At 32.0% G+C, this 15000-nt stretch overlaps 1 protein-coding gene across 3 annotated transcripts in view; it reads right to left on the bottom strand.

Annotated features, from left to right (window-relative positions):
- LOC124423380 (TOX high mobility group box family member 3-like) overlaps positions 1-15000 on the bottom strand; it is a 209347-nt gene that overhangs the window by 64460 nt on the left and 129887 nt on the right. Inside the window, exon 1 of one of the 3 annotated variants that reach the window (XM_046961045.1) lies at positions 11388-12218. The exons of the other annotated variants lie outside the window; for them this stretch is intronic. The gene's annotated coding sequence lies outside the window, so the exon portion shown is untranslated. Of the gene's footprint in view, positions 1-11387; positions 12219-15000 lie in introns of those variants that run through there. 3 annotated transcript variants of the gene reach the window in all.

Raw genomic sequence — 15000 nt, 5'->3', positions numbered from 1 at the left:
CCTCCCTCCTCCTCCTCCTCCTCCATAACCCACCTCCTCCTATTCCCTCGCCACCAACGCCACGATGATAAAATACACCGATATTATTAAACGTATCTCTATTTTTTCTCTTCTCCCTGTCAGTTTTAGCGATAATAATATAAAAATTTCTTTATATTATTATTCTCTTTATCAATGACGAGAAAAAAAGGAAGAAAATCATAACAATAACAATAATAACAATAATAACAATAATAATAATAATAATAATAATAATAATAATAATAATAACAATAATAATAAATAATAAATAATGAAAGAGATAAAACGATACGAAACGAGATATAATACAACTCATTTTTAAATATACAGAAAACATAATATCGTTGAGACTATTTGTATTGTGTATTAAAAAAAAGAGAAAAAAAAGAAAAAAAAAGAAATAGGAAATTAATTAAAAAAGCAATAAAAAGGAAGAAAGTAAAACAATTGAAAAATTAAAAAAGGCAGAATAATTGGAAATTAAAAAGGAGAAGAAAAAAAAATTCCTACAAAAAAAAAAAATAGAAAAAGAAAATGAGAAATACACTGAAACCGATGTAATAATATGGCGAAATGCTAATTGAGAAAAGACGTTTCTATCTCTCTCTCTCCTCTCTTCCTCAAAAAAAAAAAAAAAAAAAAAAAAAACGTAATGGGTCGAGAAAATGTGTAACACGAAATAGACGTATACCTTGGAATGATATATATATATCGAGTTCAGAACGAGCTCAGAACAAGCCCAGAACGAGACCACAAAGAGGGAAGGATAGTAACAATGAGTTCCTTTCAAACGTCCATCCTTTCTCTTTCCCTTTTAGTCCTATAGGACACGACACGGGGACGACGACGCGACTGAGGCAAGTATTTCTCTTTCTTTCTCTCTTTCTCTTTCTTTCTTTCTTTCTTTCTTTCTTTCTTTCTTTCTCTCTCTCTCTCTCTCTCACTCTCTCTCTCTCTCTCTCTCTCTCTCTCTCTCCTCTCACTGTCTTTCTCTTTCTCTACGCGCAAATGGGCAAATGAACACAACACGACTACGACATAACGACGACGACGACGATGATGATGATGATGATGATAATGATGACAATGACACACATCGACCAATCATACGAAATTTCTAAAAAGCTTTTTAACATACACACATTCATCCATACATACATATGTACATATATTCAACACATGCATACGTGTGACATACTGCATATAGATATATACTATTTGTACATGCTATGTGTACCTGTATATATATATATATATATATATATATATATATACATATGTATGTATGCTAAATAAGATCTCGTCGGTGTAATTAAAATCTTTTGTCGTAGTCATCATTTAAAACGGATCACATCGATTGACTTAATAATATATCCTCTTCATCATTTTAACTGCGCGTGCGCACATGTTAGCGATTCTCATTTGTGCTAATCGTCCGTAACATCTACACATACATAAATATATATATATATATATATATATATATATATATATATATATATATATAGATGTACGATGATCACGTGCGCGCATATATTCTTTATCGTAATATACATCATACATACATACATACATACATACATACATACATACATACATACATACATGCATATATACATACATCATACATACATCATACACATCATATATGGATATATAGATCATAAATATATACATACACAGGGTAGAGTAGGGTAGACTAATAAAATGTCAAATCGGACAGAATTAATCGACGCGTCTAATTTCTCATTTTGAGAGAAACATAAACGGCTCGTTTAATAAACACGATGGCTTATGACGGACGACATAGTTCACGGAAACAATTCGAGAGACAAGGAGAAAGAGCAAGATGCAAATAGAGAGAGAGAGAGAGAGAGAGAGAGAGAGAGAGAGGGAGAGAGAGAGAGGAGTATCTTTCTCTGTGTCTATGCATATACGTGTATACATGTGCTATTAATTAATCGTGACTTAATTATGGCTGGCAGGACACTCTCCGTTGAATTACCGACGTAAGCATACATATATATGTATGTGCACATGTGATATAGATACGTATTACATGTGTTAGGTAATGCAACACATACATACATCACTACACCATCCATCCCACCACCAAAGATATAGACGCTCAGTATACAAAGGGTATACATAATAGAAATACCGTTCGCTCTTTCTCTCTCTTTCTCTCTCTCTCTCTCACTCTCTCTCTCTCTGTCTCCCTTTCTTTCTTTTTCGTTACGTACGGCTTAACATAAGATTGCAGCATATACACACGCGTGAGGACTCTGTAAAAATCTTCTTAGGAGAGAGAGAGAGAGAGAGAGACAGAGGGGGGAAAAGAGAGAGAAAGAGAGAGAGAGAGAGCTATCAAAGAAAATGTTATTCTCTCGTACAAAAGAGAAATAACGACGAACAGAACACAAAAGAAGGCCTGTCTCTCTCTCGTCGAACCGGCTATCTGTGTGTTTGTGTTTGTTATGTGTCTGCCTATGTGTGTGTTTCGGCGTTCAAAAGATACGTCACACACATCGTACAAACACATAAGCAGAAAAAAAATATGACGGTATGCATGAAAAACTCGTTTGTACATTATGTATATATGTATGTATATATAATGTATATATGATGTGTATATGTATGTGTATATGTATGTGTATATGTATGTATGGATTTATGTATATATATATATATACATAATAGAAATAATAACGATCGGTTACACGTGACTTAGTAGTCGAAAAAAAAAATCTCAACAAAGTATCCATCGTAATTATTACAATATCTAATAATTTTTTTTCATAAAAGTATAGTAATGTTTAAGATCGATATAGCAAACTAATTTATAATTATAGTCCATCGAAATCAGCAATGCATGTATATATGTGTTCATTTTTCTTTTTTATTCGCATAAAAATGACTAAGTTTTTTCTTCCTTTTTTTTTAAATAAAAAAAAGAAAAAAAGAAAAAAAGAAAGAAAAAAAAAGAGAGAAAGAAAAAGAAAAATTTATTACCACGCAAAAAAGATTTACTATGTTATCTTATTTCTCTATTATGTTAGAAACTTTATTTGAAAACTTCTCTCTCCCTCTCTCTCTCTCTCTCTCTCTTTTTCTCTTTGTAATAAATCCATTATCCATTTTTCTGTTTGTCTTGTCGAATTGCTCAAGGGTACTCTTCAAACAATAAGAACAATAATAAAAAGAACAACCGCGATAACAATATCTGTAATAATAATAATAATAATAATAATAATAATAATAATAATAATAATAATAATAATAATAATAATAACGATGATAATAATAATAATAATAATAATAATAATAATAATAATAATAATAATAATAGTAATAATAATAATAATAATAATAAACGACAATAATCAAACGACAAATGAAAGAAATCAACGAAACGAGAAAATCTTCTTAAATATTCAAGGAAAAATTCCTTTTTTCTTCTACCATTTATACTCGAAGTAATAGGGATTTCTTCTTATTATTATTATTTTTTCCTCTCCTCCCCCTTCCTGCCCTTTCTTCTTCTTCTTCTTCTTTTTTTTTTCATTCTTACTTTTTTCTCGTAAGTTTTATAAATGAAAGCCTCAAAACGGAGATGAAATTCATTTTCCCCACGAAGAAAAATCATTCGGTGGATAACGATCGATGGACAGATGTTAACTACCTGGAGTAGAGAACGAGATCTACACTATGATATTTTATGTTTATACGTATATACATATATATGTATATATGTATATGTGTTTAGTGAGATCAAGAAGGATAGGACCAAACTTAAAAGGTCTAATAGCTATACCTGCTGTTGTTAGAGGATACTAAAAACATCGTTGTGGGGATTCCACACTTCTCTCTCCTCCATCACACCCTCCTCACTGCTCCTTTCCATTCCACTCATTCACTCTCTCACACTCTCTCTCTCTCTCTCTCTCTCTCGCTGTTTTTTCTATTCACTTCAAAAACGAACATTTTTTTTTCATCCGTTAATTCCAACGAGAATCTCTGATGTTTTACTACCTGATATTTTTTTTTCATTTCATATCACCGACGTTACATATATAAAATATTGCATTATTTAAATTTAACATATAAATATGAATACGTAGTAAAATTTATGATCATTCAATTCAATATTCCTTTTTCCCTTTTTTTTTTTTTTTAAAGTAACAACGAAGTCATAAAAATCGTCGATCAAGAAGATCTATCACACAAAAGTCTCATTTTAATATACGATATATATAATCCAATTGATGTTATTTAAATGATTTAATTTAATTTAATTTAATTTAATTTCTCTTTCCTTTTTCGTTGAAAATATAACTTAATGACACCGAGCGCACGCTAAATGTTTGGTTGAAGAAAAGAAAAAAGAAAAAAGCAAAAGTCTATTAAAAGTATCTTATTTGGAACGTTTTCCATCTCAAATATACACATCCTTATAATATTTTTCCCGTATAATGTATAACTAAAATAAAAAAAGAAAAGTTAGCTCAATTAAAATGCCTAAAACTTATGACCAAAAAAAAAAAAAAGAAAAAAATTAATAATTATTATGCCACCCACCGTTCTCCCTCTTCTTTTTCCTTTTCTAATTTAAGTGTTGAATAAATATCCAATATCTCAATTTTTTTTATTTAACGTCCAATTATACGAGACGCTATTTAAAAACTATACAATATATAATAAATCATTTATATATATATATATATATATATATATATATAAATATAAATACGTTTTTTATCTATTTTTTGAATTTTATTGTTATTAAACTTAATAAAAAAGTTTCCTTTTTCCTTATTACAAAGTTAATAATTGTATATTAAAAATAACTTTAACATTAATAAAGCTTGCAAATGTCACTAATAAAGTTAACGAAGAATGTGAACGAATCAAGGCTAATTTCTAAGTTCAATTATATGCGCGCGCGTGTGTGTGTGTGTTCGTTATATGTACGTATAAATGTGTTATGAGTATATGCGCGCACGCACAAACATGATGAAGTAATTTGTATAACGGAAGATGATGAGAGAGTTGAGGAAGGAGGGCAAAGCAGAGGAAATAGGAGCAACTCGTTCTTAAATTTTAATTCACTAGAAAGATCTATGAATCTGATTTATCCACTATTAATTTATTCTTATCATTTATTCTCTGAGAAGTAATATATTAAATTGTTAGTACAGCGAAGAGATAAGCTTTTATATATATATATGTGTGTGTGTGTGTTTGTGAGAAAAGGTAAGAGAAGGAGGGAGAAGAAGAGTATTCATCTAAAAAAAACTTCCGCTTGCCTTGGCTCTCGATCGTAATGATAAAAATTGTTAAGAGGATTTCACGCTACGATGAGAATTTTAGAGGGCGGGCGACAAGGTAATAAAAAAAAAAAAAAAAAAAAAAAAAGAAAAAAAAAAGAAAAAAAAAGAAAAAGAAAAAGAAAAAAAAAGAAAAAAAAGAGAGAAAGAAAAGAAGGAAAAAAAATAAATAAAAAGTAAATAATTATAAAAAAAAGTAAATAAATAATAATAAAAAAAAGAAATAAGAAAAAATTAAATAAGAAGATATAATATCGAACGTTTTTTCTGGACAAAAAAAAATAAAAAAAAAAATAAAAAAAATAAAAAATAAAATAAAAAAAATTGTATCTTCGAATCGTCTTAAAAACTATCCTTTCGATGCGCTATTTTGGATTTTCTTTAGAAATTAGTTTATAGACGCAATTATTATTATGTTTTCTTATTAAGTAAGCACAAAAACGTGTATACACGTGTATAGATAAAAAAAAAAATTGAATAATTATATGTTGTAATTTCAAAGAAAGAAAAAAACATATCAGAGTGTTAAGCAATGATATTAATTATTATAAAAATACATTATAAAATGATTCGTAAGTTGAAATGACTATATCTCACAAAATATTTCGTCACTCCATAAATAAGTAAATAAATAAATAAATAAATAAATAAATAAATGAATAAACAAATAAAATGGGAAAATGATAAAAAGACGTTGTTGAAAACGTGTTGATAAAAAGGGTTAGCTTGAAAATGAAACAAAAAAGAAAAGAAGGAAAGAAAAGAAAAGAATAAAAGGGAAGAAAATATTAGCCAATCAAGGAAATATTTCGAGAATAAAGGAAGTAACGATGAACGTGGCTAACTCGCCAGATACATGCTAGTTTTAAACAAATCCTATAGCGTGTTTTATTAATCGCGGAGGCTTCGTAACGAGTTAACGTGGGAGCGACGGCTGCGAGAAAGCAGTCGAGCAGCTCGATTCTCATTCTAGATAGGAGCCAGACAATCGGTTTTGTTGTTTCGAGCTGCCCTCGGACAGGCCATACTACACCATATATATATATATATATATATATATATATATATATATATATATATAAACACACACACACACACTCAGGCAGACACAGCAGAGACAGATAGACACACAACATACACTACCTTCCCCTTCCATCTACAGTAGAACATACATACATACATACATAGGCAGATAGATGGATATATGCATAGAACGGTCACGTATATCGCGTCACCACACCACCCTGTATATCCCATCGTTTTCAACCTCCTATCCAGAATAACCAGAATAATCGTCGACGACTTTATTACGGTTAAAAAGTCCTATCTACATTTCGACACGTTTTCTCATCGATCGATCAATCGATCGATCAATCGATCCAACGATGATATTCGATAAAAAAAGGGGGGGAGAGAAAGAGAGAAATTAAGAAGTACTAAATATAAATTGTCCCTATCAATTAAAATGATTCTAATTTAAAATCAACAATAACGATCGTAATTATACTCAGTGATTATCAGATTGCTCTGTTTTATATATGTATATATATATTTGAATGTGAAAGAGAGAGGAATTAAAACAAAGAGCAGGAAGTTTAAATTATATTAATTAATTACAATTTGAGCCGAAAGTAACTATAATAATTTGTAGCCGATAATTATAAAAGCGTTCTAAGTAAATCTTTTTTGATTTGATTTGATTTGATCTGTTTTTTCTCTTTCTTTCATTTTTTTTTTTTTTTGGTACGGTGGCTCGAACTATTTTACAAATTATTTTCTTTTTTTTCTTTTTTACGATGACGAATATAAGAAAAAATAAGTTAATGCATATATGTATTTTTTTTTTTTTTTTTTTTTAAATGATTCATTCTACATCATTTAAATATTTTCAGAATAGCATGAGATAAAACAAATGGAAATTAAAAAAAAAAAGAAAAATAAAAGAGAGAGAGAGAGAGAAAAAAGAATAAATAAATAAATGCACGCGAGTAAAATTTTTGACTATGAATAAACATTGATAATCAAAAAGGCACGTCCAATTTAATACAAGAGTATCGTCCAAAACAAAACAAAATAAAACAAAAAACAAAACAATAAAACAAAAAACAAGAAAAAGACCCAAATAAAAAAAAAAAAAAAAAAAAAGAAAAAAAATTAAATGAAAAACACGAAGAGAAAGATAGGAAAGAAAAAGAAAATGGGGAAAAGACGTCTCCCTTCTGCAGTTTCCTCTCTGTCGTTTAAGTTGTTAAGCCAAACGCACAGAGATAGACAGAGAGAAAGAGAGAGAGGGGGGGTGAGGGCATAAGGGAGCGGACGTTTGTAGGGAAAAAAAAAAAAAAAAAAAAAAAAAAAAAAAAAAAAAAAAAAAAAAAAAAAAATAGAAAGAAAAAAAAAGAAAAAAAAAAGGATAGAAAGAAAAAACCCAACTATATATTCGAGCGCTATATTCGAATGCCATGGAAAGAATTATGGTATTTCTTGTAGGAAAAAGTATTTCCTTTTTTTTTCTTTCTTTCTTTTTCTTCTTCTTCTTTTATTTTCTTTTTTCTAACAAAGAAGAATAAGAAGCAGAAAAGATGGTTAGGGGAATAAGAATCGCTTTCTTTTATCGTGGTAAACGTGATCTTTTTCTTGTTCCTCTTCTTGTTCTCCTCCTCCTCCTCCTCCTTCTTCTTCTTCTTCTTCTTCTTCTTCTTCTTCTTCTTCTTCTTCTTCTTCTCCTTCTTCCTACTCTTCTTCTTTCGTTCTACAAGCCGCAACGATGAAACCGCAAAACGCTCGTTTCCCAGAGAATTCGAAACTCCCCTCGTTTGGTTCTCGTTATACACAAGAGAAGGTATATAAGGTAGTAACATAACGTCTACCTAATTGGTATCCTCGTTCTGGATTACTTGCACGATGGAAATCGCTATCGTCTGTTTCTCTCCTCCTCCTCCTTCTCCTCCTTTCTTATCCACTCACTCCTCACCATCTATCTATCTATCTATCTATCCTTGAGTATCTTATTTATTTCGTAATAAATAATTTAAGCGATATATATATATATATATATATCGATTTATCTATTTTCTTTTTATCTATTTCTCAATATCTTTTTATCTATTTATTTCTCTCTCTTTTTTCCTCTCATCAAATGTTCTTCTATCGAAAGTACTATCCTTTCGATCAAATTAACTGATAATTATGAGAGTGTTCTAAAGTCATTAGTGATATTAAAATACATATTTTCATTCTCTTTATTTCTTTCACACACACACACACGCGCGCGCGCGCGCGCGCATGTTATTTTTAACAATTTTCAAATTACATTAAAAGAATTTTATTTTTTCACAACAATATACAGATATCTCTAACTTACTTCGATTTATTTAATTCGTTTCTTTTATTAATAATCTCTTTAAAAATCTTCTCGAAAAAAAAAAGAAAAATAAAAAAAGAAGAAAGAAAATAAAATGGAAAAATATATCACTTATTCTTTTACATAATTATTGGCTCGGATCTCGTTTATAAACATCTTTGTGTATGTGTGTGTGTGTGTGTGTACGATGCGTACATCGAAGAAAATAAAATATATTTCTTTAATTTGAGAACCCGCAATGTCACTTTGGTCGATTAATACGGACGTAAAAAAATAACAAGATGTCGGAAATCAATTATTGAATTGATATTATTGATATAACGCTATATATATATATATATATATATATATATATATATATATATATATGAATAGAAACAGATAAAGTCGACGAGGTCGTGACTTACAATTATAAAAAACTAATAACAAGGTTACAATTAAAAGGAAACGAAACGAAACGAAACGAAACAGAACTCGAAGACGTACAAAACAAAAACTCAATGAAGGACAATACGTGAAATATAAACGTCGGTTATTAAATGCTTTTATGGAAAAAAGTTTCGTAAAAGTATTTAACAAGTAAGAAAATAACGTAACCAAAAAGTAAAAGAGAGAATTAGTTACACATACGTAAGTAAAATACATGTCTCATTTTGTATTGTGTTCTGTTCTTCTGTTGTATCTACGTAAGATGCGCGCTGCGCGCTATGTTCCCCCTCCCCAGCCTCCCCTCTCTCACTCTCTCTCTCTCTCTCACTTTCTTTCCTTCTATCTCTTATACGAAGTTCTCGAATTGCAAAGTCATTCGAATAAATACGAAGAATTCCGATTAACTCTCGGCCGGTAAAACGAAACACGTTGTATATTGTAGTAGGACAATGAGAGAGAGAGAAAGAAAGAGATAGGAGGTAGTCCAGCGCAGTGGTGTTGTTGGTCTGTTGATGGAGGTGGAGGTGGAGGTGGCGGTGGTTGTGGTGGTGGAAGGGATGAGATGGGATGGAATGAGAGTGGGGAGAGGAGGGAGGGAGAGGGAAAGGGCTCGTTTACGACGGTACACCGTAATTCGTTTGAACGTTTATATAGTCGACAATAAACATCATCGTCAGCTTTCTAATACCTCGACGAATGCTTCTTGTCGTGTCGTAGGCTATTTCGACGAAGGTAACGCGATTAAATGTGTTACGAGAAACAAGAGGAAATGGATTTGTAATTCAATTTTAATGACGAACGAACGAACGAACGTATGCATATATGTATGTATGTATGTATGTATGTATGTATGTATACATGTATGTACGAACGCGACAATGAACTATATACAATAGAAAATCTCATACGCATATACATATATTCTCGTAGTTGATATTTCTAATTAACGAATAAAAAAAAAAAAAAAAAAAAAGGGAAAAAGAGAAAGAAAGGTTCTGAAAAAGATCGGTATTATATGTACATACATACATACATACATATTTCGATGTGGATGTTCATGATTGCACGATTAAAAAAAAAAAAAAACAACTAAAAACGATTGGGACATTAATAACTTACGTTTACTAATTTTAGATAGAATTATTCGTTGATGATGGTAATATATGTAAATATATATATATATATAAAAAGGAACATTACGTGGATGATAGATAATGTAATCAATTATCGAAAGGAAGGAATCTCGTTAGAAATATAATCTGTATTTTTCTTTTGCACTTAATTTCTTGTTATTCGGAATTTTTAATTCGACGATTTTTCTTTTTTCTTTTCCTTTTTTTTTTTATCGTCTAAACTGATCATAATTCTTTTTTATTCTTCTTTTCTCTTTTTCTTGATTTTACATGCATCCCTTCCTCCTACCATCACTCCCACTCACTGTCTACGCAAGTTGCATCGATGCTCGATGGATGGCGCCACGGATGGCGAGGCAAGATGGCAAATCACTGTGTTACATAGTTGAACGAGAGAGAGAGACAGAGAAGAGAGAATAAACACACACACAGAGAGAGAGAGAGAGAGAGAGAGAGAGAATTGTATTAAAAAGATTAATTAGAAAATGAACTTCGTTTCTTTTATTATTAACACTTGATACTGGACCGCAATCACTATCATTCGTAGTTATTACTATAGTTATCATCACTTTTAGCACTCACTAATACACAATCCTATCTACCGGCATCGCACAATCACTATCACCACCATCACCACTACCACTATCGTCTCTCTCTCTCTCTCTCTCTCTCTCTCTCTCTCTCTCTCTCTCTCTCTCTCTCTCTCTCTCTCTCTCTCTCTCTCTCTCTCTCTCTCTCTGCTCTATGATCATTCCCACGAGTTTACTCTAACGCGCAAAGTATCATCGTTACAACGAGATCGCTAGATGAGAATATATTATTGCGTCACTGTTCCCGTAAAAAAAAAAAAAAAAAAAAAAAAAAAAAAAAAAAAAAAAAAAAAAAAAAAAAAAAAAAAAACCTAGATAAAAAGAAGAAAAAATAAAGAGATTTACTTCGATGGAAGGAAAAAAAATGAATAAAATAAAAATTTTTACTAACCAAATATCACTGATCGATCGATCAATCGATCGACCAATCGATCATTGAGAAACAAGTTTCTCATATGAATGAACAATTTCTCATCTCTTGTGTCATTTACATTTTATGACGAAATAATACTTATGTAAAACTTACCGGCGTGGAGAGGCAACTCGACGAAACGAAATCCAGTTTATCGGTTAGAGCACGTGCCTCCTTTCGGCGCACTTACCGCGTCCAAACGAACAAACGACGAAAAGACGACGAAAACGATAAAACACTATTTAATTCAGCTTTCTTCGTCGAGAAAAGACGAAATAATTTCTTCTAATTGTACGTTTTAGTGATGAAAACGGGGGTGGGGTGGAATGAGGGGGGGCACTATTACTATTCCCCGTACGAAATAAGAAGAAAAGAAAAAGAAGACACGCGTATCATTCGATGCTTCGATGCTTTCTTCCTTTTCTTTTATAATCCTTTTTATGATCCGTTATGATCGAGATTGATTGATATTTATTCGACACGTAATTTTTTCGCACTTTTATTATTTATCCCGTACTCACGAATCACTCGAGATATATTATTATTAATAATAATAATAATAAAAAAAAATAATAATAATAGCAATAATAAAAGTAATAAAAGTAATAATAATAATAATGATATTAATATTAATTTTAATAATAATAATAATATTAATAATAATAATAATAATAAAAATCACACGAATTATATGAATACAGATTACGATATAATAATGTCGAAACTATTTTCACAATATCGTATACTGTCACTGTTGGTTAACAAAAAAAAAAAAATAAATTTTACGACTGCCGTAAAACGAATAAATGAAATATATTTTATTGCTATGTTAAGATCAAGTAGAAGAGGTTAGGACGACACGTTCGAGTTCGAGGTTAGTCGTGAATGCGATAACTCTAAGGACACGCACGATACTCACGACGTCCGGCGCGAGAATGAGCGGAGGAGCGCTGACTGGCGGTTGTCGCCGGTGGTGGGGATGGCGGCGCGCGCTGTTGCCTGGGCATAGGTGGGGGAAGCCGACAGCGCCACTGTTAACTCGTACGAGAAGGGAGTGGGGGTAGGAGCGAGGAAGGGTCCACGGAGTCTCCTAAGAGTGGGGGAGAAACGCGACTAAGGGAGGTAGGGAAGAGGATATAACGTTCAGTGCCGTAACAAAAGGCTTTGTATCCCAAAGTCCGAATTTTATTTTTTTTTCTTCTCTATCTTTTTCTTCACTTTTCTTTTCATCGTTGCATCGATGGAACCAACGATCCTCCCGTACAGGTACTTTTCTCTAATACTTCTTAACGCATACTTATAACATTGTAATAAAAAACTATACATAAAAAGTATTCTTTGCTATTTAATTTATTTTACACATGGATATGTGTATATATATATATATATATATATATATATATATATATATATACATATATGTATAAGTATTTTTATTCGATGCTAATTGATTTAATAAGCAAGGAAGGTGCAATCTTGTTATCTAATTTGTTCATATAGCGTTTCGACTTCCTTTCTTCATAGGATAGATCGTTTATCGTCGTATATCGGTAAATATAAATATAAGTACGTAAAGTAAAAATATACAAACATTAGTAAGATAAGTAGAGATATACCTAAGTAAGTAAGTAAGTAAGTAAGTAAGTAAGTTCTTAAAATTCGTGATTCATAAAAAGAGTTAAAGAAAAGGTTAACGTGCCGATAACGAGAGAAAGCAATTCGGTTTTGTCGTTGGATGCAACGTGTGATATCGGAAGGAATACTCGAGGGACCAGAAGAGAGACCACCAGCCGGCCAGTTAACAGCCAACCAAGCCAGTCAGCCATCTAGTCAGCCAGCCAGTTCAGTAAGCCAGCCAGCCAGCCAGCAAGCCAGCCAGCGTGTCTCTCGTCTTTTTCACGTGTTCGAGGTGTTACCGAAGGATTTGAAATAAAAAGAAAAGAGAAAAGAAAAAAAACATCGTTCTTCATAATGAAAGAAAGCGAAACGCGTGACGACGCGCGAAGAAAGAAGGTGGAGCATAAGTAGGAAGAATAAATAGATTTAGGTATCGTTTTCAAACGAGGACAATGCGCGACAATTGAAAATCATGTTTCGTTCGCTTAATCGAATTAAAAAAAAAAATATTATAAATAATTAAATAAATAAGAAATAAGCTAACGAAGAAATGGGAAAATGAAAAGAGGAAGAAGAAGAAGAGGAGGAGGAGGAGGAGGAGGAGGAGGAAGAGGAAGAAGGAGGAAGAGGAAGAAGAATAAGAAATTGAAGAAAATACGTTAGTGCGGCCACGCTCGGCGACGCTTTACGAGATCCCCGAGCGATAACATTAAATATGGCCCCGTTTATTTATCACTCAAGAGTCCAGTTTGTTTTAGAAATACTCGGGATTGCGTGTATACATATAATGCCTACATCTGTTGGCCCAGATAAGGAGAGATGGGAATGTAAAGGAGTGGAAAGGGGAAAGGGGGAGGTAATAGAGAGAGAGAGAGAGAGAGAGAGAGAGAGAGAAAAGAAAGAAAGAGTGGGGGAGACTAACGAGAAAAGAGATAGAAAAAGAGAGAGAGAGAAAGAGAGAGACATGAAGAAGAGGGAGAAAAAAGAGAGTCATGGATGGAGGGAGAGATTAGTCATGTTTCATTATTAATACCACGCTTGCTTGAACGTCGTTCGAGCAAGGTTTATCTTGTATATGCGATACGATTTTTAAAGGCTATAGAGATATCATAAACCTTTCAGTTTCGTTCTCTCTCTCTGTTTCCCTCTTTTTCTCTCTCTTTTATCTCGATCTATCTATCTATCTATCTCTGTTCTCTTTCTTTAAAAATTTCTCAAGGATACGAAATATAAAATGTTTTAGAAAATCTTTTAATTCTTCTTTCTTTTTTCTCCTCGATCTTTTTTATTCCAATGTTTTTTTTCTCTCTGTCTCTCTCTCTCTCTTTCGAAATATAAAAACGATATCGGATCGGAACAAAAAAAAAAAAAAAAAAGGAAGAAGAAAAAAAAGAATGAAAAGGAGAGAAAAGAGAGAAAAAAAGAAGAAGAAGAAAAAAAAAGGAAAAAGAAGAAAAAGAAAATTTCCGAGCAAAGAACTGAGAAACTTTTATTAACATCGGACGAAGACACAAGTTGGCCTTCGCGAACGAGCTTTAGCAATGTTATGTGCAGCGCATGCACTAACACACGAACTGTTCTTCCCTCCCTCCTTCCAACCTTCCCTCCACTCTACCTCTTCCACCACCTCCTCCTCCTCCTCCTCCTCCTCGGATATTGTAGAAAAGTAGGACAACGCGGTGCGGGGGTATGAGGGTGGTTGGCATAAGGTTCATAAAGAGCCGTTACCTTTCTGTGAAAGGTGCCTTTAATTTCAGAGGCATTCCAATTGCACTTATGTATATTGAAAGAACCAGCCGGAGTTGCAACGAAGCGGGAAAGATAACGGAGATTATGCGCTCCCTCCTCTACGACAATGTATACTATCTATAATAGATACATACATACACACACACACATACATATATATATATATATATATATATATGTATAAGAAAAAGAGAGAGAGAGAGAGAGAGAGAGAGAGAGAGAGAGAGAGAGAGAGAGAGAGAGAGAGAGAGAGAGGTATATATATATATATATATATATTTATATATATATGCATCTATATGTACACGGACATATATACATAAGTAAAAACGTTTCATACGAACACGTTAAAATGCATAGA

The sequence above is a fragment of the Vespa crabro genome, chromosome 4 (genome assembly GCF_910589235.1).
Source record: "Vespa crabro chromosome 4, iyVesCrab1.2, whole genome shotgun sequence".
NCBI lineage: Eukaryota > Metazoa > Arthropoda > Insecta > Hymenoptera > Vespidae > Vespa > Vespa crabro.
This window is presented reverse-complemented; position numbering and strand designations above follow the sequence as displayed.